This window comes from Chiloscyllium plagiosum, unplaced genomic scaffold (assembly GCF_037043375.1).
Source record: "Chiloscyllium plagiosum isolate Xiang-an unplaced genomic scaffold, Cpla_swu_hap1 HiC_scaffold_47, whole genome shotgun sequence".
NCBI lineage: Eukaryota > Metazoa > Chordata > Chondrichthyes > Orectolobiformes > Hemiscylliidae > Chiloscyllium > Chiloscyllium plagiosum.
In genome coordinates this window covers 41943325-41964398 of record NW_028270185.1, presented here as the reverse complement: position 1 = coordinate 41964398, position 21074 = coordinate 41943325, and positions in this window count along the sequence as shown.

Genomic DNA, 21074 nt, shown 5'->3' with positions numbered 1-21074 from the left:
TATTTCATATATATAATATAAGAAGAAGAAACAAAGCAAACAAAAGAAATTAGTTCCGGGGCAGGAGAGGTGTGCTGGAACCAGAGAAGAGCTCCTTGGGGGGGGGGGGGGGTGCTGTGGCCGTGGCCATGGCCAAAAACGGTTGAGAATCACTGGACTAGACCATTGGACATTAGATGCATAGAGCTGTCGTTATATGCCGAATGCCTTTCGACTATAGGAAATATTCAAATTCCCTGCTGGTAAATGACATTCCATTGTCCGTGACCACTTCCAGGAGACTGTATATCACAAAAGATGCTGACAGCTTCTCGATTGCCATCCCTGAGTTTGCCAAACAGACTTAATGCATTATCCAACCACTTGAATGGGCATTCATAATGACCAAGAACATTATGCTGGTCCTTTCATCGGAACAATCAACTTGTAGGCAAAAGTGAGGACTGCAGATGCTGGAGATTAGAGTCAAGAGTGTGTTGTTGGAAAAGCACAGCTGGCCAGGCAACATCCAAGGAGCAGGAAAATTGATGTTTTGGGCAAAATAATAAGAAAAAGAAACAAAGCAAATAGAAGAAATTAGTTCCAGGAAGGCCATGGAACCTGAGAAGAGCTCCTAGGAGGGCAGTGGCCAAAAACTGGTTGAGAATCACTGGGCGAGACCATTGGACGATGGCTTTTGCCTGAAACGTCGATTTTCCTGCTCCTCGATGCTGCATTTCCAGCACCACACTAACCAACATCTAACTGAATCCAGGGATTTCGCAGTGGGAGCGCTGCTGGTAGCAATTGTTATCCTTCTTGGCACTCTGGGCATATCCAACCCTGGCCACCAGCCATAGCTTCTTGCTAGTATCTTCATCTTGGAAACCTCTGGATGACCTTAGTCAAGTTTGGTAGCAACCTTTACTCAGGATAATCACCCTTGCTCCCCATAATAGTATGCCGTTCTCTATGGTGATCTGGTTTCACTAGGCCTTGCTGGGTATGATGGCCCTTCTGTCTCCCCCATTACTACCAGCTGCTTTAGTTTTGCTAGGATAGCATCTTTTTGTGTCCCTGGTTGGATATTGTCAGCAGTGACCAGAAGGGTGTCCAGGAAGTTTAAAACCAAAATGGACAGTTTCAGGAGAGGCACCGCTAGAACATAGAACATTACAGCACAGTAGAGGCTCTTCAGCCCTTAATGTTGAGCCGACCTGTGAAACCAATCTGAAGCCCATCCAACATACGCTATTCCATTTTTATCCATTATGTCTATCCAATGAACATTTAAATGACCTTAGAGTTGACTACTGTTGCAGGCAGGCCGTACCACACCCCTTTTACTCTCTGAGTAAAGAAGCTACCTCTGACATCTGATCAATGTACATGGACACCGAGATCGCTCTGTTCATCTGCACTACCAAGAATTTTACCATTAGCGCAGTATTCTTTATTCCTGTTGCTCCTTCCAAAGTGAATCATCTCACACTTTTCCGCATTAAACTCCATTTGCCACCTCTCAGCCCAGCTCTGCAGCTTATTTACGTCCCTCTGTAACCCACAACATCCTTTGGCACTATCCACAAGCTTAGCATCATCCGCAAATTTACTAACCTATCCTTCTACACCCTCATTCAGGTCATTTGTAAAAATGACAAACAGAATAGAATCATAGCCTTGCGGTACACCACTAGTAACTAAACTCCAGAATGAACATTTTGCATCAACCACCACCCTCTGTCTTCTTTCAGCTAGCTAATTTCTGGTCCAAACCACTAAATCACCCTCAATCCCATGCCTCTGTATTTTGTGCAATAGTCTACCATATCAAACACCTTACTGAAATCCATATATACCACATCAACCACTTTACCCTCATCCACCTGTTTGGTCACCTTCTCAAAGAACTCATTAAGGTTTGTCAGCTATGACCTACCCTTCACAAAACCATGTTGACTATCCCTAATCAATTTATTTCTTTCTCGATGGTTATAAATCCTATCTCTTATAACCTTTTCCAACACATTATCTACAAAGGAAGTAAGGCTCACTGGTCTATAATTACTTGGGTTGTCACCACTCTCCTTTTTGAGCAAGGGAACAACATTTGCTATCCTCCAGTCTTGTGGCACTATTCCTGTCGACAATGATGACATAAAGATCAAAGCCAAAGGCTCTATAATCTCCTCCCTGGTTTCCCAGAGAATCCTAGGATAAGTCCTATCCACCCCAGGGATCTTTTCTATTTTCACACTTTAGAGAATTGCTAACAACCCCTCCTTGTGCACCTCAATCCCATCTAGTCTAATAGCCCGTATGTCAGTATTCTCCTCGACAACATCGTCTTTTTCCAGTGAGAGTATTGATGAATAATATTCATTTAGTGCTTCCCCTGTCTCCTCTGACTCCACGCATAACTTCCCATGACTATTCTTGATTGGCCCTAATTTTACTCTAGTGAAGTATCTGCTTGTGGGAGGTGGCTCAAGGCATCTGTATTAGTCGATTGGGTTCCTAGACAATGAGAAAAAATGAGGACTGCAGATGCTGGAGAGTCAGAGTCAAAAAGGTGGCGCTGGCAAAGCATAGCAGGTCAGGTAGCGTCCGAGGAGAAGGAGAGCCAATGTTTCATGCGTATGACCTTCATCAGGAATGGAGAATGTTCTAACTTGTACTTGCACGTGCTGGGAATAAGGGCCCAATCCTGAATTCTACAAGAAGCAGTGGGCAGCACCACCTTGTCTTCCTTCAGTCACCTTAGCAGGGGTTTGTGATCTGTTACTAAGATAAATCCCCAAGCATAAAGGTACTGGTGACTGCCAAACCTTGTTTCTCTATCTGAGCACATTTGTGTTCAGCATCATCCAAGGTCTGGGAAGCACACACATATGGGGCGTTCCTCTTCATTTGGCCACTGTTGAGCCAATACTATCCTGCTAATCCACAGAGAGGCATCGCATGTCAGCACCACTTCTCGCTTGGATTGTGGTGGGCCAACACCCTAGATGTTGATAGCTGCCTTTTCACTTCCCTAATAAGGGCTACTTCTTTGCTATGTGACTATTTCTAACGTTGATCTTTTCTTGTTGCAGGTGTAAAGGCACAAGAAGGAGGCTAGGTTCATATGAATTTCCTTTAATAATTCATTAACCCAAGGAAAGACGTAAGCTGCAGTCCACATGTGGGAGCTGGGCTCCTTTGATCACCTTCACTCTCTCTACCAACAGGTGTAACCCAGTTTGTCAACTCTTTAACCCATCCAAGATATCTGTTCACCTGGGAAAAACATTAAGCATGATGTCCAAGTTCTCAAAGTGCTCCTTATTGTTCTTCGCTGTTATTAGTATGTCATCCAGATAAATGGTAACCAGGGGTAGCCCTTGTAAAATGCTCTGCTGCCAAAAGGCACAGGCTGATGATACCCCAAAATGGCAGTCTTGTATATTGATATAAATGCTTATGGGTATTAAATATAGCATTCTTCTGGCACTCCTCATCCAGTTACAATTACACGTCAGTGTGGCTCAAGCCGAGCTTCATGAAGAACAGCCCACTCCCCCCCAGCTCCGCTCCCTCCAACCTTGTGTACAAGTCCCCTATGAAAGGGATTGGGCATTTATCCAGCTGTGGAAAGGAGTTTACCATTTGCCTAATATCCCCACAAAGACAAACTGTATTGTCAGGTTTCACAATTGGTATGACTGGTAGTGCCCATTCTACAAACTAGTTTGATGATTCCTTGGCTGTCCAACCTCTTTATTTTTACCTTTGCCCGCAATGCAAATGGCGCCCAGCAGACTGTATAAAATCTCGGAATTGCTTCCTGGTCAGTATGGGGTCATGTGACTTTGGCCCCTTTGAAAATCTCAAGCCCTTCCTGAAATACTCCTTCGTATTTTACAAGGACTTCATTGTGGCAGCCATGTTCTGGTCGAAAATTGTTGAGCCAATCAAGGTGAATCTTTCTCAACCAATTCCATCCCAATAGGTTTGAGCCAGAGTCTTTTACTACCATCAGCGGTAACTGCACCAACTGCTTCTCACAGGAGACAGGAACTGAAGTCATTGCCTTAATCTGCAACATTTCCACAGTGTATCTTCTCAGGCTGGCTGAGATCTATGTAAACTTAAGGGTTGTACTCCTGAGTGGACAAAAACAGATTCTGCACCGACAGATACAGCTGCACCATTATCAACCTCCATAGGAACTCGGTGACATTTAACCAAACATTAATTTTAGTTGGTTCTGATTTGGATGTCACTAAGCAATTTGAATTGTTCCAAAGCACATATAGAGGGACTTTACAGGATGTGCACTCTCCTGGGTGCAGGCCTGAGATTTCTTAATCTAATCAGGCCTTGTAGCTCTCCATTGCTATCTCAAATCTGCATTCTGACAGCAACTACAATGGCTTGTCAGCCCATTTCCTGGAGAACTTTTGAGCCACGTGGCCGAGACTCAGCTTTGTTGTGAGGTTCTACTGTGGGCTGACCTGGGGACCTCTGCTCAGCATATACCCTTCGTTACACTCGGTGGTTGCCTACACTCGAGTGTTGTTCCCTTAGCTCAGTTGGAGAGGTAAGGGAGTCTATTTCCATCGGAATGCCCTGTAGCTCCCACAGTCCACTTGGTGCATTTTCTAATGACAACACCATTTGCAGTGTCTGTTTGAAGTCCAGTTGTGCTTCAACTAATAGGCACTTCTGTATGGTTACATCATTAATCCCACATACCAAGCAGTCTCTCAGCATCTCATTCAGTGATAACCCAAAATCACATGCCTCTGCCAGTCATCTCAACCTCGTCAAAAATCCCAATACGGATTTCCCCTGTTGTCTGACAATCGAATAAAACTGGAAGTGTCTCAGAATTAGAGGAGGTCTGGGTTGTAATGTTCCTTACTCAGCTCCGTAAACTATTAGAAGGTTTTAGTGTCTGGTGAGAAAGTTAAGCCTCTTAGAACGGAGAATGCTGCGTTCTGCAAGCATTCAGAAGGATTACTCATTGCTTTTAATCTGCCCCAATGTCATTTACCTGGAAAAATATTGCATTCTTTCCACATACTAGGACTAGGCTCAGTCTTTGACAGCAAGATCAAATGACTCAAGCCTCCTAAATAAAGACACGATGCCAGAAATGCTTCCGCCAACTCCAAGATGATTGGAGCAAGTGAATGTCCTTCAGGCATGTCATGTTTTCTGTGAAGATTAGAGTGGTGCTGGAAAAGCACAACTGGTCAGGCAGCATCCGAGGAGCAGGAGAATCGACGTTTCGGGCAAACCTGCTCCTTGGATGCTGCCTGACCTGCTGCGCTTTTCCAGTACCACTCTAAACTTGACTCTAATCTCCAGCATCTGCAGTACCCACCTCCACCTATGTCATGTTTTCTGTGTCATTGGCACTGAAATAACTGCACGGAGACCAGTGTCCTGTCACCAAGTTACCCTTCATTTACTGTGCCCAGCACACTGACTGTGACCAGCCAGCTCAGAATTAGTCACATGACTGAGGAGATTCTTATTACCTGGTTATATTTATATTTTTATTCAAAGTCCACATGAAGTTACAACAGATAACAAGCACTGTACATCAAAGCTCAGCAGAGAAATGGTTAACATTGCACACCCCAAATCTCATTGTAAACTATAACATAAAACATTGTAACAATGCTGCCCCTTAAACAAGGTTATGTTGCCCTTGGTTTTTTTCAAGAGGAGTTATAACGTCAGTGGTGCTGCAATGATTAACAGACACTGCCTAAGTCAACAATCAGAGGAGACTTTTATGTTTTTTTTTTTAAAAACACAGTTGTACAGGGGAGCGGCCATTTCTCAAATTCAGGCTTTTTCTAGTTTAATTTAGTTTAGCAGGCAGTCAAAAACTGCCAGCAGACAAAGAAGCAGCTACAGTGAAAAGAGTTCCATACTTCAACAAAGGTCTTGCCTAAAATGAAATCTCTCCTGCCTGTAAGAACCTGTATTTGAATTTACCAAGGGGTGTGTTTATGGGATGTTGCGGGAATTGGAACAGCTTTGTTAAGTTGCGTTTGAGTTGGTTGTGTTTTCAAATAGTTAAGTTATTCTAAATTCTGTTTTACTTTGTTTGTGTTTCAACTGTAATGTGTAAATAAATTCTATTTTCCTTGAAGCCATGTGGTTTGACCAGCTGCATCACTCCTAGAACATCCACTAAACATCTGCCTTTATAAAATAAAAGTTAGGGTCAGGGTTACCTTTGTAAAATATTTTGCAATGGTCCAGGCTGGTCCATAACAGATTGGAGACTCTTGGTGGGATTGATTCTACTTGGGTTAGAGTTATTGGTCTTTAAGGATGTGAATGGTGGGTGTTAATGTCTTTTGTTCCGGCTATTGAATTTAGTTAGTTTAAGCAGTGCTTGGTATAGTAAGGGCTATTTCAGTCACTAAGAGTTTTCTGGGGGTGGAAGAAGTGAGTTTGTGGCTTGACAAGAGGTGAACAAGGCAAAGCTGCTGGAAATGGTAGACAAACTGGCGTTAGGGTCACCTTCATCCCTGAGAAAAGGAGACAATTGCAGCAATACACAATTACAGTTTAATTTGCTGGAAATGCCATCAGAATCTTTAGAAATGGCTAAAATTAAATTGAAAATAAATCTGCCTGATTTAGAAGCAAAAGATAGAGAGAGAGAAAAAGCAATCAAATGGCTTGAATTACGCTTTAAGGCAGAGCAAAAAGGTAAGGACGAATTGTTTTAGCAGAACAAAAAGAAATGGAAAGAGAAGGATGCATGCCTTGAAGAAGTTTTCCTCCGCTCTCTACAAGAATCTCAGTGAGTCTCGCTCTCTCACTGCAACCCCCAGGTCACCTCCTCTGCCCTGAAGCTCTTCTCCACTGCAGGCACCCTGCCTCTATTCCCGATGAAGTGTTTTTGGCTGAAACGTCGATTTTCCTGCTCCTCAGATGCTGCCTGACCTGCTGTGCTTTTCCCGCACCACTCTAATCGAGACTCTGGTTTCCAGTAGCTGCAGTCCTTGTTTTTACCTAGTAATACAAAATAGTAAAAAAAAAACATACAACTGACAGAACTGGCTATTGGTCGGCATATACCAGCCAGCTATTGGTCGGCCTACACACTTTCCAGCTATCGGATGGCTTACTCACCAACTAACAGTCTGCCTACACACGCACTGACTATTGGTCCACCTTACACACCTTGTAGTTATCGTTCAGATTGCACACAGGCCAGCTATTTGTTGGCCTGCACTCCTCGCGGCCACGGGTCAACCTCCAGACCTTGCAGCTATCCGTCAGTCTACACTCCTTGTGGCTGGGTCGCCCTACACACGGGCCAGCTATCAGTCAGCATACATATCTTCCAGCTATTGGTTAGCCTACACACTTTCTGGCTATCAATTGGCTTACACATCTTCTGGCTATTGGTCCACTTACACACCTTCGAGTTGTCAGTCAGCTTAATTACAGGCCGGTTATTGGTCGGCCTAAACACAGTCTGATTCGGTTGGCCTTCACAACACACAAGGACCCAGCCCATACACACAGGCCTGGTGCACCCACAAAGGCACAATACACACACTAAAACATAGTGCAACCATAAAGGCACAGCCCACCCACGAAGATATGTCCCACTCACAAAGGTCCAGTTTACTCATGAAGGTCCTGTCCACACACAGAGGCCCTGTCCACTCACTGAGGCCTGGTCCATACAAGAAGGGACAGTACACACATGAAGGCATGGTGCACACTCTAAGTCCTGGTCCACGCATAAAAACCCAGTATACACACGAAGGCTCAGTCTGGGGCTCATACACAAAAGTTAAGCCCACAACCCATCCACTTAAATAAAGGCATAAAAGCTGGGTGCCATCACCAAGTTTTCCTTCAATTCTCTCGTTCACACAGTGGGCGGCATGGTGGCACAGTGGTTAGCACTGCTGCCTCACAGCGCCAGAGACCCAGGTTCAATTCCCGCCTCAGGCGACTGACTGTGTGGAGTTTGCACATTCTCCCCATGTCTGTATGGGTTTCCTCTGGGTGCTCCGGTTTCCTCCCATAGTCCAAAGATGTGCAGGTCAGGTGAATTGGCCATGCTAAATTGCCTGTAGTGTTAGGTGAAGGCGTAAATGTAGGGTTTATGGGCAAGTTGCGCTTTGGCGGATCGGTGTGGATCTGTTGGGCTGAAGGGCCTGTTTCCACACTATAAGTAATCTAATCTACACTGACTGTGGGCTAGTCAGCTTAGAGTCAATTGTCTGAGTGAGATTATGTTGGTTGGTAATGTTAGTCTGCCAGGGATGTTCCAATTGGCCCAGGTTAACCCAATTAGGACAAGAGTTGAAAATGTCTTGCTAGAAAAGCGCAGCAGGTCAGGCAGCATCCAAGGAGCAGGAGAATCGATGTTTCGGGCATGAGCCCTTCTTCAGGAATGACCTACTGCACTTTTCCAGCAAAACGTTTTCAGCTCTGATCTCCAGCATCTGCAGTCCTCACTTTCTCCTCCAATTAAGACAAGCCCAGTTTGACCTCATAGCCAACAAGGTAAACCTGATTCCAATCACAACAGGTTCTTTCTTTGTTTTGACTTTGTTGAGAAAATATTACCTTATTGAAGTTCCAGCTGTTCTTCTAGTCAGTACTGCCTTCAGATTCTGTATTAGAGTGCTCAATCACAGATTGAATTTCCCAAATGAGTTGTATAACTGAATTAACAAAGACAAAACAACAATCCCAAGCGAATTGCACATGGGAGTACCATCACATAGACCATTATCGTTTGGTGACCCTGGAAAGAGAATAGCAACAACAGGCAAGATGGGAAATATCCAGTTAAACAAAGTTGTTTGATCCTCTGTGGGAGAGTAGCTGCCACAACATTCCAGACCTGTGTTTGTCTGAGTGGATTCTGCACCACCGTACTGTGCATCTCTTTACAAATGGCACAATTCACTCGTCTTTTGACAATCAATAATTGTGATAAGAATGTGCAATAGAACAACTCTCAAGGAGCTCGACAACACGAGGTATTAAATGACTGAATACCCTCAGCAAAATGAAGGTTATCACTGAAAAAAAACAGAAGATATTTAGATTTTGATGGGATTGATAGTGAGTGAAATAATACAAATACTGTTGTTTGAAGACAAGTTACAATTCACATTTGAGATGTAATAGGATCAGATTAATCCAGTCTTTGGGGTATTCAAACACAGTCTAAAATCTCATTGGTATCACATCATTAATCTGGTATAATCTGTTTGTTCAAAATGATTTTTAAAAATTGATGATGTAATCACATTTTCCCAGGGGATATATCACACAACAAAATAAAGTTCCTGGAACTGTGTCAGCTCCAGCTCTAAGAGAATTCTCCAAATCTGACAGTTTGCCAACAGCAGGAAGGGAGTTTGTTTGACAAACAATTAAATGCATCTTCTCAGGGAAAAGGTTGAAAAAGTATACAACACCATCCTTGCCATTATTGGTATTCCTGGTAATCTTGGAAAATTTTAACTTGTATAAATTTCTGCTTCGAATCATACTTATTTCTACCTATGACTGATAATTATTTTCTTTCCATTTAGCAAGGCAAATACTGATGCCAGACAATACTGTGCTCACTCACTGAGTTTAAAGCAAAGAGATTGTCAATTTGGAGACTCATCAGTCATGTGCAACATTGTCTGTTTCTTTATACTGGGTTCTGTTTCTCTGGAATGCATTTGCACTGAGGCCACATTAATGAAGTTTGGCTGAGCACCAGCCCTGGCATTTCCTAGAAAGTGTTCGGCAAGACTGCACTCTGTGGTAGTTCAAAGCCTGTTATTGGTTGGATGGGTTTTGTAACAATGCACCTATTAGTGGCATTCAGTGTTTCCTATTCCTTGAAGTGAAGATATTTTGTTGGTGGATCTTGTTCAGGCAGCGTGCATCAAATCGGAGTCCAGATACAATGTGGGCAATGGGTGGGTTCAGCAGATCGTTATGGAGTGATAAGTGAGCATCAGTACAAAATGTATTCATCAGTGAGTGAATGTGTGGAGGCATGATATTTGTGAAGACAGATCATTGGGAGGGGTGTTGAGCTCAGGGTTCTAATTTTGATACATGTTGTTGAATTATTTGGTTGTTAAAAAGACGAGTGAATTGTGCCATTTGTAAAGAGATGCACAGCACTATGGTGCAGAATCCAATCAGACAAACATAGATCTGGAATGTTGTGGCAGCTACTCTCCCACAGAGGATCAAACAACTTTGTCTAAGTGGATATTTCCCACCTTGCCTGTTGTTGCTATTCTCTTAGGAGAAAGTGAGGACTGCAAATGCTGGAGATCAGAGCTGAAAACGTGTTGCTGGAAAAGTGCAGCAGGTCAGGCAGCATCCAAGGAGCAGGATTCTCCCGCTCCTTGGTTGCTGTTCTCTTTCCAGGGTCACCAAACGATAATGGTCTATGTGAAGGTACTCCCATGTGTATTCGCTTAGGATTGTTGTTTTGTCTTTGGCCAGTTTAGATAACTATTTATTTTTTGTCTTTGGCCAGTTTAGATAACTATTTATTTTTTTAGATTAGATTAGATTACTTACAGTGTGGAAACAGGCCCTTCGGCCCAACAAGTCCACACCGACTCACAACCCACCCTCCTATATTTACCCCTTCACCTAACACTACGGGCAATTTAGCATGGCCAATTCACCTGACGTGCACATCTTTGAACTGTGGGAGGAAACCTGAGCACCCGGAGGAAACCCACGCAGACACGGGGAGAATGTGCAAACTCCACATAGTCGCCTGAGGTGGGAATTGAACCCAGCACTGTGCCACCATGCCGCCCACCAATTGTGCAAACATATCCATTTTTGACTTCATGATAGAGGGATGGTCATTGATGAAACAGCTGATGATAACTGGGCCAAAGACAGTACCATGAGGAACTTTTGCAGTGATGTCCTGGAGCCTGGATAACTGACATCTATCTTCCTTTATGCTCAATATGACTTCAACCCTGACTCCCTTTGACTCCACTTTGCTCGGACTCCTTGATGCCACACTAGGTCAAATGCTGTTGTGAGTCAAGGACTGTTACTCTCACTTTACCTCTGGAGTTCAGCTCTCTTTCTAATGTTTGAACCAGCCAGCAGATGCTGCTTGATAGCATAGTCGATGACATCTTCCATCACTTTACTAATGATCAACAGTAGACTGATGGTGTGGTGACTGGCTAAACTAAGTTTTTTTGTTTTTTGGTACAAGACACTCCTGGGCAAGTTTCCACCATGTCAGGTAGACCCCACCTTAGCAGCTGTACTGGAACAGCTCAACTCGGAATGCAGCAAGTTCTGAATTCTTCATACTTCATCAAAAGCCCAGCCTTACACAGCATAATTGTCAAAGTACTTTTACCTCATTTGTCTTCCACCATCATCTCAATGAACAACATTAATTTTGAGATTGTTCTTTAGCAGTTTTTATTTATATATTTATATCCCAAAAATGATCCAATTAAAACTGACATCTCAATGTTTCAATTTTAGTACAATCAGCCACGTAATCTCAAACCATACTAGGAAAACTACAATTATCCTGGAGCTTGATGCTTAAGTTTGCAGGTTGCACTCATTACTCTGTTGTTGGTCTTCCCTCAACATAGTGCCATCGGGGAGAAGCTGTCTGTTCATCATATTTTCTGTTGATCCACTTATTTAACTCACATTTATGACATATTGGAGATTTCCACAAGATTAATGTACATAACAATCTACATAAGAAAAAGGTCAAACTCTTGACCAACGCAAGAGCCCAAATACAACGCACATGGTGACCATTTAGCAAAAGAGCTTCTTTTGATATTGTTCATCCTTGAGCAGCAAGAAGCCTCTGGCCTCCACTCAGATCTCTACTGCAGACGAAGTGACAGCAATTTTATGGGTATCAGATGTAGACGATATTAAGATCGCGAGGACCAAATATTAATCATGGCAAGCCATTTAGCTGTCCAAGAACTTTCCTTAAGAGATAAGGAAAGAAAACTGAGAAGGGGTTAGAGGTGAGGAGATGTGGCAATTGGGGTGGGGGAAGAGAAAAGAGAATTGAGAAAGATGGAGAAGACCAATACAAAAGGCAAGAGCTACAGACTAACTATGCAAGCAAGAAATCAAAAATAAATCAAACAAGTTTCAATTGCCAGATCAACAAATTCAAAAATTGAAGGTTCAAATCAAATTTCACAGTTTGAGAATATTAATTCAGTCTTTAAAAAATTAAATAGCAAAAAAAATGCTGGTAAATGGTGAAGGTTCACAAAGTTAAAGATTGTCGTAAAAATCCAAGATATTAACCAAATGCCCTTTTGGGAAGGAAAGCTTCATTTGGCCTGTATGTCACAGTGAGTCCCAGGCCAATGAGATTAATATTAAATCCCCTTTAAAAAGTGGCTGACTGAATTTCTCAAGTTTAACCTACACTACTGGCTTTATTCTGAACTGCATTAATCATCTAGACAACTGAGCTAATCAATCCTCACATTAATGCAGTACACATCTCATAAAAAGTAAAGTGTTAGCCAATTATAAAAATATTGAATAAATCAAGTCATTTAACTTTCAAAGTTACTCAGTGAAACTAAAATACATTAATATTTTACAATTATATACATTCTCCATTCTTTTTGCTTTCAATTCATCCCCTTTTATTCCTTCTTCCCCACCTTCAGTCCTTACAATTCCTTTCTGCCCCCCTTTACCATCTCCCACTTCTCAACATCACCTCCCATATCCTTCTCCCTCCCCAAATCTCCTCTTCCATTCTTCTCACACCTCCTTCCCATTACTGTAAATAACTTTCAACACTCTCTCTTTGTAAACTCACCACTGCAACTCCACCCCCCATTCTCCATCTCTCTCTTCCCTTCCACCTTTCCCATTTCTAAGTGGGAATGGAAATAGTTTTGCAGTGTGTGAGGCACAGGAGGTAGGGGTGATATTTGTTTGGGGAGTAGATATGGAGGAGGTACTGGAGGAAGTATGGATGTTGGTGTGGTATTGGGAGGGTTGTGGGGGTATTGGAGTTATTTTTAGGGGATATTGGAGTTATTTTGAGCGTACTGGAGTGATTTTTAGGGGATATTGGAGTTATTTTGGGGGGTATTGGGGTGATTTCTGAGTATGGAGTGACTTTGGAGGGCACTAGGATAATTTGGAGGGCATATTGGGGTGATTTGGAGATATTGATGATATTTTGAGAGAGTATTGGGATGATTTGGAGGCTGAGATGATTTTGGGGGGTATTGGCGTGATTTTGGCAGAGTATTGGGGTAATTTGGGGGATATTGGAGTGATCTGAAGTGTTGAGGCAATTTGGAGGGAATATTGGGGCAATTTAGGGTATATTCCAGGGAGTATTGAGCGATTTGGTGAAATATTGGGGTGAGTACTGGCATGATTCTGGAGAGGATCGGTGTAACTTTGGGCGAGCATTGGGTAAATTGGGGACATTGGAGTGATTTGGGGGAGTATTGGAGCGATATTGGGATAATGTTTGGGGATACTGGAGTGATTTGGGGAAAGTTTGGGGTGTGTTGGTGAGATTTTGGGGAGATAGTGAAATGATTTTGAGTAAATATGTGGGGGGGGGGGTGGTGAAGGTCCTCACCTCCTGATTTTCTTTCGACGCCTCCGGCCCGCGCCGCCTCACACTTTGGCGCCTACCGCCGCCACCCACTCCCTCCGCGCTTCCAATATCGTTCCCGCCGCCGACACCCAAACCTCTCCAATCGCATCTGCGTTGAATCTCGAAGTAGCCGGCAGTATATTTCGGGGAGGGGTGGAGAAGTAGGACTGAGGGTGAGACACTAGGGGCAATGGTTGGGTGACGAATTAAAGATGTCGACAAATGGCGGAAGGTTATCGCTTCCTCCTTGTGGGGTGGAAGTGTCACGCGGCCAAGCCTCTCCATTATCACATCAAAAGGGGGGAGGGGGATGGAAACGACGTCTTCACATATTGCATCACGTAATGTGAAGGAGTTAATTCTTTATGAGGTGCCAACGTTGGATCTAACAGTTTCTTCCCCGATTGCAGATGTATTCGAAGCTGTGGGATATAAATGAATTAATGTTATTTCTGCAAGTATAAATTCTGATACAGAACAGGAATGAGAAAATACATATTCAGCAAAAAGAAAGGATATGTTAGCATGAGACGTGAATACAGAACAATGGTGGATGTGTGGGCAAACAGGAAAACATCTGTTTTCCCCTACTCGGAGACACAGGAACAAGCCCTAATCAAAGAGGTCAAAGTGGCCTCTGGATGGAAATAGATGCTGATAGAAGAAAAGATATGCCTAATCAATAATCTACAATAGACTGACGTCAAACACCCTTATGGGAGTCAGAGATAAGAGTTTGTCACGGACAAGACAGGATAAATAGAAGTTGTGGGATAAGTCTTAAGGAAATCTGTGACGTAAGCGAAGCAGGGAACAGACAATGGAATAAGGAAAACATATGGGAAAAAACAGTATAAATTGCAAGGGTTTTTTGGGATATACTGTGCATTTTGTCATTGCCTTACCTGGTAATTAGACAAAGCACCCACCTATAGGTGTACAAATAAACGGCTGATTCAGATATTCGTCTCGGACTGAAATTATTAAAGTGAGTGAGCTTTTGTTTCTCACAATTGGGGGCTCGTCCGGGATTTTCTTCCATCACCGGGGGAAGTGGCTGGCCTTGGACACTGGGAAGACGCGTCCCGTTCCCCATTGAGGAGTGGTCTCGTGTCCCCGTTTGGTCTGCTCCCTTGGGTGACTGATGTGAATCCTATAAGAGAGACATCTGAATCAGACAGTGATAGGAGCTCGATAGAAGATACGTTGATAAAAGGGGCCAGGCAACTCTGTGCACAGACCAAGGTAAGAAAATTGACTTTTAAGTATTGCCTTGGTGGCTGGGATTGAGTTTTAGTAGTTAATAAGGGACTAACGAAGGAACTCACTATGGCTTGCGCTGTGGGTAAGGAAAAAGCCACCGGGGAAACAAAGTAAGGAAACGGCAATGGAAATGGAGGCGGGGTCCCTTACAACATTCCTCTGGAAAGTCCTTTGGGCAGGATGTTGTGAAAATTGGCAAAATAATACTTGTACAAGGGAGAAAGATGATTAAATATTGTTGCTTTGTATGGACTAAGGACTCCATTCTTCATCCCGCTGTCTTCTGGCCAAAGTACAGATCGGACAAAGACTGGATTTGTGAATATCTGAGTTTATATGTCAATGAGCGAGAGAGAGAGAATGTACAGAGCTGTACAGCTGGTAGGAAGTTTAACCCTTTGTGATTTGGTTTGAGTGAATATTTGTTTGTTGGTGATTGAATGTTTGTGTTTTATTCCCTGGAGCTTGAGATCCAGGACTGTTTTGAATCTGATTTTTGTTATGGAAACTTAACATGATTTCTTTTAAGGTTAAGGATTCTATTGAGATTATGAAGAAAAAAAAAGGAATGATAACTCCTGTTCTTTTTACAGATCATGAGTGCCTTACTATCAGTTTCAAACTAATCTCTTTTATCTTTACATAATTATGGAGGACAGTTGAAGTTTCAGTTCATAATTAGATTGTAGTAAAAGCAAAATTCTACGGTTAATATCTGTGACCTTGGATTCAGCCATTGTTCATGCATTAGAAGTTTTTTTAAAAAAAAACTTGAGTAGACAAATTCTTTTAAGGCAAGCTCTGATTATTTTACGACATATAGTATTGTAATTGAGCAATGATTGGTCAGGTCTATTTAAGAAAACTAATTTTGGATCTAAATTAAAGGACTAAAACTGGGTAATTACAGTGAATTGCAAAATTGGGAACTGTATGCATTGTGCATTTTGACTATTAAATACTGAAGAAATGAACGTAAATATATATAAATATATTTATAAGTTAGGAACAGGCTTTGAAGGTTAGTCAAGCATGAATTGATGAATTGGTGTTTGAAGTTATGGGGAGCTAGAAATATTGCAATATTTCTTTAAAAAAAAGAAAAAGGGGAAAAACGTAATGACTTATCCCCTTTGGGAGGTACCCATAGGGGACAAAGAGATTGGGTTTGTAAGTGCCCCCCTCACCAGTGGGGAGGTCAGAACATTTAAAAAGGAAATGAAGGTCCTGGTTAAGGATCCGGTGGGGTTGTCTGAACAAATTGATCAATTTTTGGGGCCCAGTCTGTATACCTGGGCTGAATTAATATCTATTTTGAATATACTATTTACTGGGGAGGAAAGGGGACTTATATGAGGAACTGCCATTAAAATATGGGACAGGGAACACCCGATTGGAGATGGGGATGCTGGACAGGGAGAGGTGAAGTTTCCCCTCAGAGACCCCCAGTGGGAAAACCAAAACCCGGAGCATAGAGAAGAAATGAGGGAATTGAAAGGCCTGATTCTAAAAGGAATAACAGAGGCAGTTCCAAGTCGCAGAATTTGATTAAAGCCTTTGAAATTAGACAGGAGAAAGATGAGACTCCCTCAGCTTTCTTGCAAAGATTAAGGGACTCAATGCGGAAATATTCTGGAATGAACCCTGAGGACCCAATGGCACAGGGTCTTTTGAAAGTATATTTTGTGACAAAAACATGGCCAGACATACAGAGAAAGATACAGAAGATAGAAGGATGGAGCAGAAAACCATTAGATGAATTGTTGAGAGAGGCACAGAAAGTGTTTGTAAGAAGGGAGGATGAGAGACAAAAACAGAAGGTGAAAATGATGGTAGCTACGGTTGATGGGGTAATTAAGGGGAGAATGGAACCAATAGTGGGCAACCGGAGTGGCAGGAGGCAGCATGTAGAACAGAGAGGAAGAGGAAGAGGGAGAGGACAAGGGGGAACATTTGATAGAGGGTTTGAGCGACAGGGGCAGAGATGGAAGTCGCTACAGGCAGGATGCTATTATTGTGGAAAGATAGGGCATTTTAAGCGGGGGTGTCCTGATCTACAAAGGGAAGAAAAGGCAATTCCGCTTATGAATTATGATGAAGAATAGGGGTGTCAGGGGTTCCTGCCCTCGGGGGCCCACCAGGAACCCTTGATAAACTTGAAGGTGGGACCGTGTAGGGAGGAGGTAGTCTTCCTAGTAGATACGGGGGCAGCACGGTCATTGCTGAAATTTAAAACAAAGAAAGTAGAAATGTTAACACGGTCAATTATTGTTTCAGGGGTAAAAGGGGAGGGATTTACTGTTCCAGTATTTAAACCTATGATGATAGAAGATCCTAAGGATAGGATCACAGGGGAACTGCTGTATATCCCTGATATAGGAAGTAACTTACTGGGGAGAGATTTAATTATCCTTTTAGGACTGGAGATTGGAGTTCAGGAAAAAGAATTAGTTGTACAACTGGCGATGTTGACAGAGGATGCTGAGAGAAAGATAGACCCTATTGTATGGGCTAGAGAAGAGAATCATGGAAAACTACAGATCCCTCCCCTTACAATAAATTTAAAACGAAAAGGAGACGTTATCTGTGAACGACAATATCCTATATAGAAGGTAAATGAGGACTGCAGCCAGTAATTGAGGGACTAATTAGAGATGGACTATTGGAACCATGTATGTCTCCTTATAATACCCCAATTCTACCAGTGCGGAAATCTGATGGAACTTATCGATTGGTGCAGGATTTGAGAACACTAAATCGGATAGTACAGGTCAGGCACCCAGTGGTGCCAAACCCCTACACGTTATTAAGTAAGATCCCTCATGATCACAAATGGTTTAGTGTGATAGATTTAAAGGATGCCTTTTGGGCTTGTCCCTTGGCGGAGGAAAGATTTGGGACTATCCCCCTATGAAATCTTATTTGAATGACCTTATCTGGGAACGCAGGGAGAATTGCCAATTCCCGAAACTAAAAATTTGTTTTTAAAGAAGTATATACTGGGCTTGTCCTCCTCTTTATCTTTCCTCAGAAACAGGGTCTATTGGCACAGACTCCGCCCCTTTAATTTGCTGTTCTTCCCATCTGACCAGGAGATTGGGTCTTAATAAAATCATGGACAGAGACTAAGCTGCAGCCAGACTGGGAAGGGCCGTATCAGACTCTTTTGACTACCGAAACGGCAATAAGGACGGCGGAGAAAGGCTGGACTCATTATACTCGGATCAAAGGGCCTGTGGACCCTCCAGTTGAGGAAGAAGTCTGGACAGCCGAATCAACGCAAGACCCGCTGAAACTCAGACTAAAGAGACTTTGAGTAATTGACTATACAGTGGTGGCGCGAGCGCAGGATTATTTCTGTAAGATTGTATATTAAGCCTTTTTGTGTTTTAGCATAGTGATTAGAATACTGGGAATGCTTAGAGTTATGATGCTAGCCCTCTTGGTATTGGGATTTTGTCACATATCATTTTCATATGTATTATTAATGGTTCCTGAGTCTGATAATCCACAAGTAATAGACACTGATGTATGTAGCTTAGTAAATTGTGGGAATGTAGCTAATCAGAGACAATACCGCAACTCAGAGATACATCTTAAGTCCTATGGGGATGGCCTCGGGGATGGTACCTGGTGTAATGGTCTTGTCACAATACACCGGGCCCCCTTTCAACCAGCACCGATTGTCCCGATAAAGAGTGTAACCCCATATATTTAACGATAAGGAAAACCACATGGCACGAAGCAGTTTTGGGAGGTGGCACTTATGAGTACAATAAAATGAAACATTTGGGATTGAAATGAAAGCAAATGGGAAGGAGTTTGAGGGCTGTTGTTTTCGAATTAGCGTAGGACAGGGAAAACGGGTAGAATTACTGGGTAATGAGATACAACCTTTCACCCCTCCCGATGATCCTAAAGTAGTAAAAATTATAGAGGTAAAGGATTTGAAACAGACTATCGAGATAGAGACTGGGTACGGGGATGCAAATGCCTGGGTTGAATGAGTAAAGTATACTGTAAAAAGTCTGAACAAAAGCAATTGCTATGGATGTGCTTCCGGTAGGCCAGTGGCCCAGGTGGTTCCCTTTCCGCTCGGGTGGAAGCGAGACAGGAAGGGCATGAAATGTATGATAGCCCTGTATCAGGATGAGACTGTATGGAATGATAGGAATTGTACCTCCCTATCTCTGATGTTCCCTCCCTTGGAGGAGAAAGATGCAAAAGTTCCCCCCACATTTTCCGCCGCAGTTGGAAATCGCACGTCATGTGTGCACAGGTCGGTCGAGACATTTGGGGGAGCTGAAATTATGTACAGAAATTAAGAATGTTACCGAAACGGAGAAGGGAGGGAACTACTCAGCATTAAAGGTTCCCGAGCAGATCTGTGGTGGTACTGTGGAGGAAAAATATTGAGACCCACCCTACCTCCGGATTGGAAAGAGATATGTGCAATTGTACAATTGGCAATTCCATTTACCTTGGCATTTGAGAAGGAAAAGATAGTAGGGAAAAAGGGAAGGGGTAAGAGATTACTGTTAGATACTTCTTTTGATGACAGGATTTATCTCGATTCGGTAGGAGTCCCTAGGGGAGTACCTGAATTCAATGCTCATAACCAGATTGCAGCAGGCTTTTAGTCAGCTCTCTTTTGGTGGGTAACAATTAATAAAAATGTAGATTAGATAAATTACATTTTCTATAATCAACAGCGATTTATAAATTATACAAGAGAGGTGGTTAAAGGAATATCAGAACAGCTTGATGCGACGAGTAGGAATGCATGGGAAAATAGAATAGCCCTTGATATGATTTTAGCAGAGAAAGGGGGTGTATGTGTGATGTTAGGAGGAAGCTGTGTACCTTTATTCCTAATAACACTGCACCTGATGGTTCAATTACTCGGGCCTTACGGGGATTGACTACCTTAGCAGAGGAACTGGCTGAGAATTCAGGAGTAGACGCATCTCTCACAGGGTGGCTTGGATCCTGGTTTGGAAAATGGAAGGGGGTGGTGATTTCTATCCTTACTTCCCTGATGGTAGTAGTCGGGGTATTGGTGGCCATTGGCTGTTGTATCATACCCTGTATACGAGGGCTCACCCAGAGGCTGATTGAAACAGCCTTGATGAAACGAATGCCTCTGAGGGGAATCAGACAGAGGAACTTTATCAACTAAATAATAAGGAGATGAGTGAGACGAAGATGGATGAAATCTCTGAAATGATGCTTGCGAATTTTGGGAACAATGTTTAAAAAAAGACAAGAATGCAGAAGATAACAGATAGTAATGAAAAGAAAAAAGGGGAAATTGTGGGATATAAATGAATTAATGTTATTTCTGCAAGTATAAATTCTGATACAGAACAAGAATGAGAAAATACATATTCAGCAAAAAGAAAGGATATGTTAGCATGAGACGTGAATACAGAACAATGGTGGATGTGTGGGCAAACAGGAAAACATCTGTTTTCCCCTACTCGGAGACACAGGAACAAGCCCTAATCAAAGAGGTCAAAGTGGCCTCTGGATGGAAATAGATGCTGATAGAAGAAAAGATATGCCTAATCAATAATCTACAATAGACTGACGTCAAACACCCTTATGGGAGTCAGAGATAAGAGTTTGTCACGGACAAGACAGGATAAACAGAAGTTGTGGGATAAGTCTTAAGGAAATCTGTGACGTAAGCGAAGCAGGGAACAGACAATGGAATAAGGAAAACATATGGGAAAAAACAGTATAAATTGCAAGGGTTTTTTGGGATATACTGTGCATTTTGTCATTGCCTTACCTGGTAATTAAACAAAGCACCCACCTATAGGTGTACAAATAAACGGCTGATTCAGATATTCGTCTCAGACTGAAATTATTAAAGTGAGTGAGCTTTTGTTTCTCACAAAGCGCATGCTGGATTGAACAGCGGGATAATTGAAAAGAGACGTACTTGATTCTCCCCTACTCCTGAGTCCGTGAATGGTCTGAGCCTCCCTGTTATGTTGGCACTGAGTGTTTGGAGATAAATCTCCTGGATATATTTTCAGACCAATTCACTGTGAAGCCGTAGTGTTACACCGTGCACTCCGTCAACTTTGTGAAATCTATGTTATTGTTATTGTACCTTCCCCAGAAGGCTCAAAAAGGTAGAGAAAATGAGGTCTGCAGA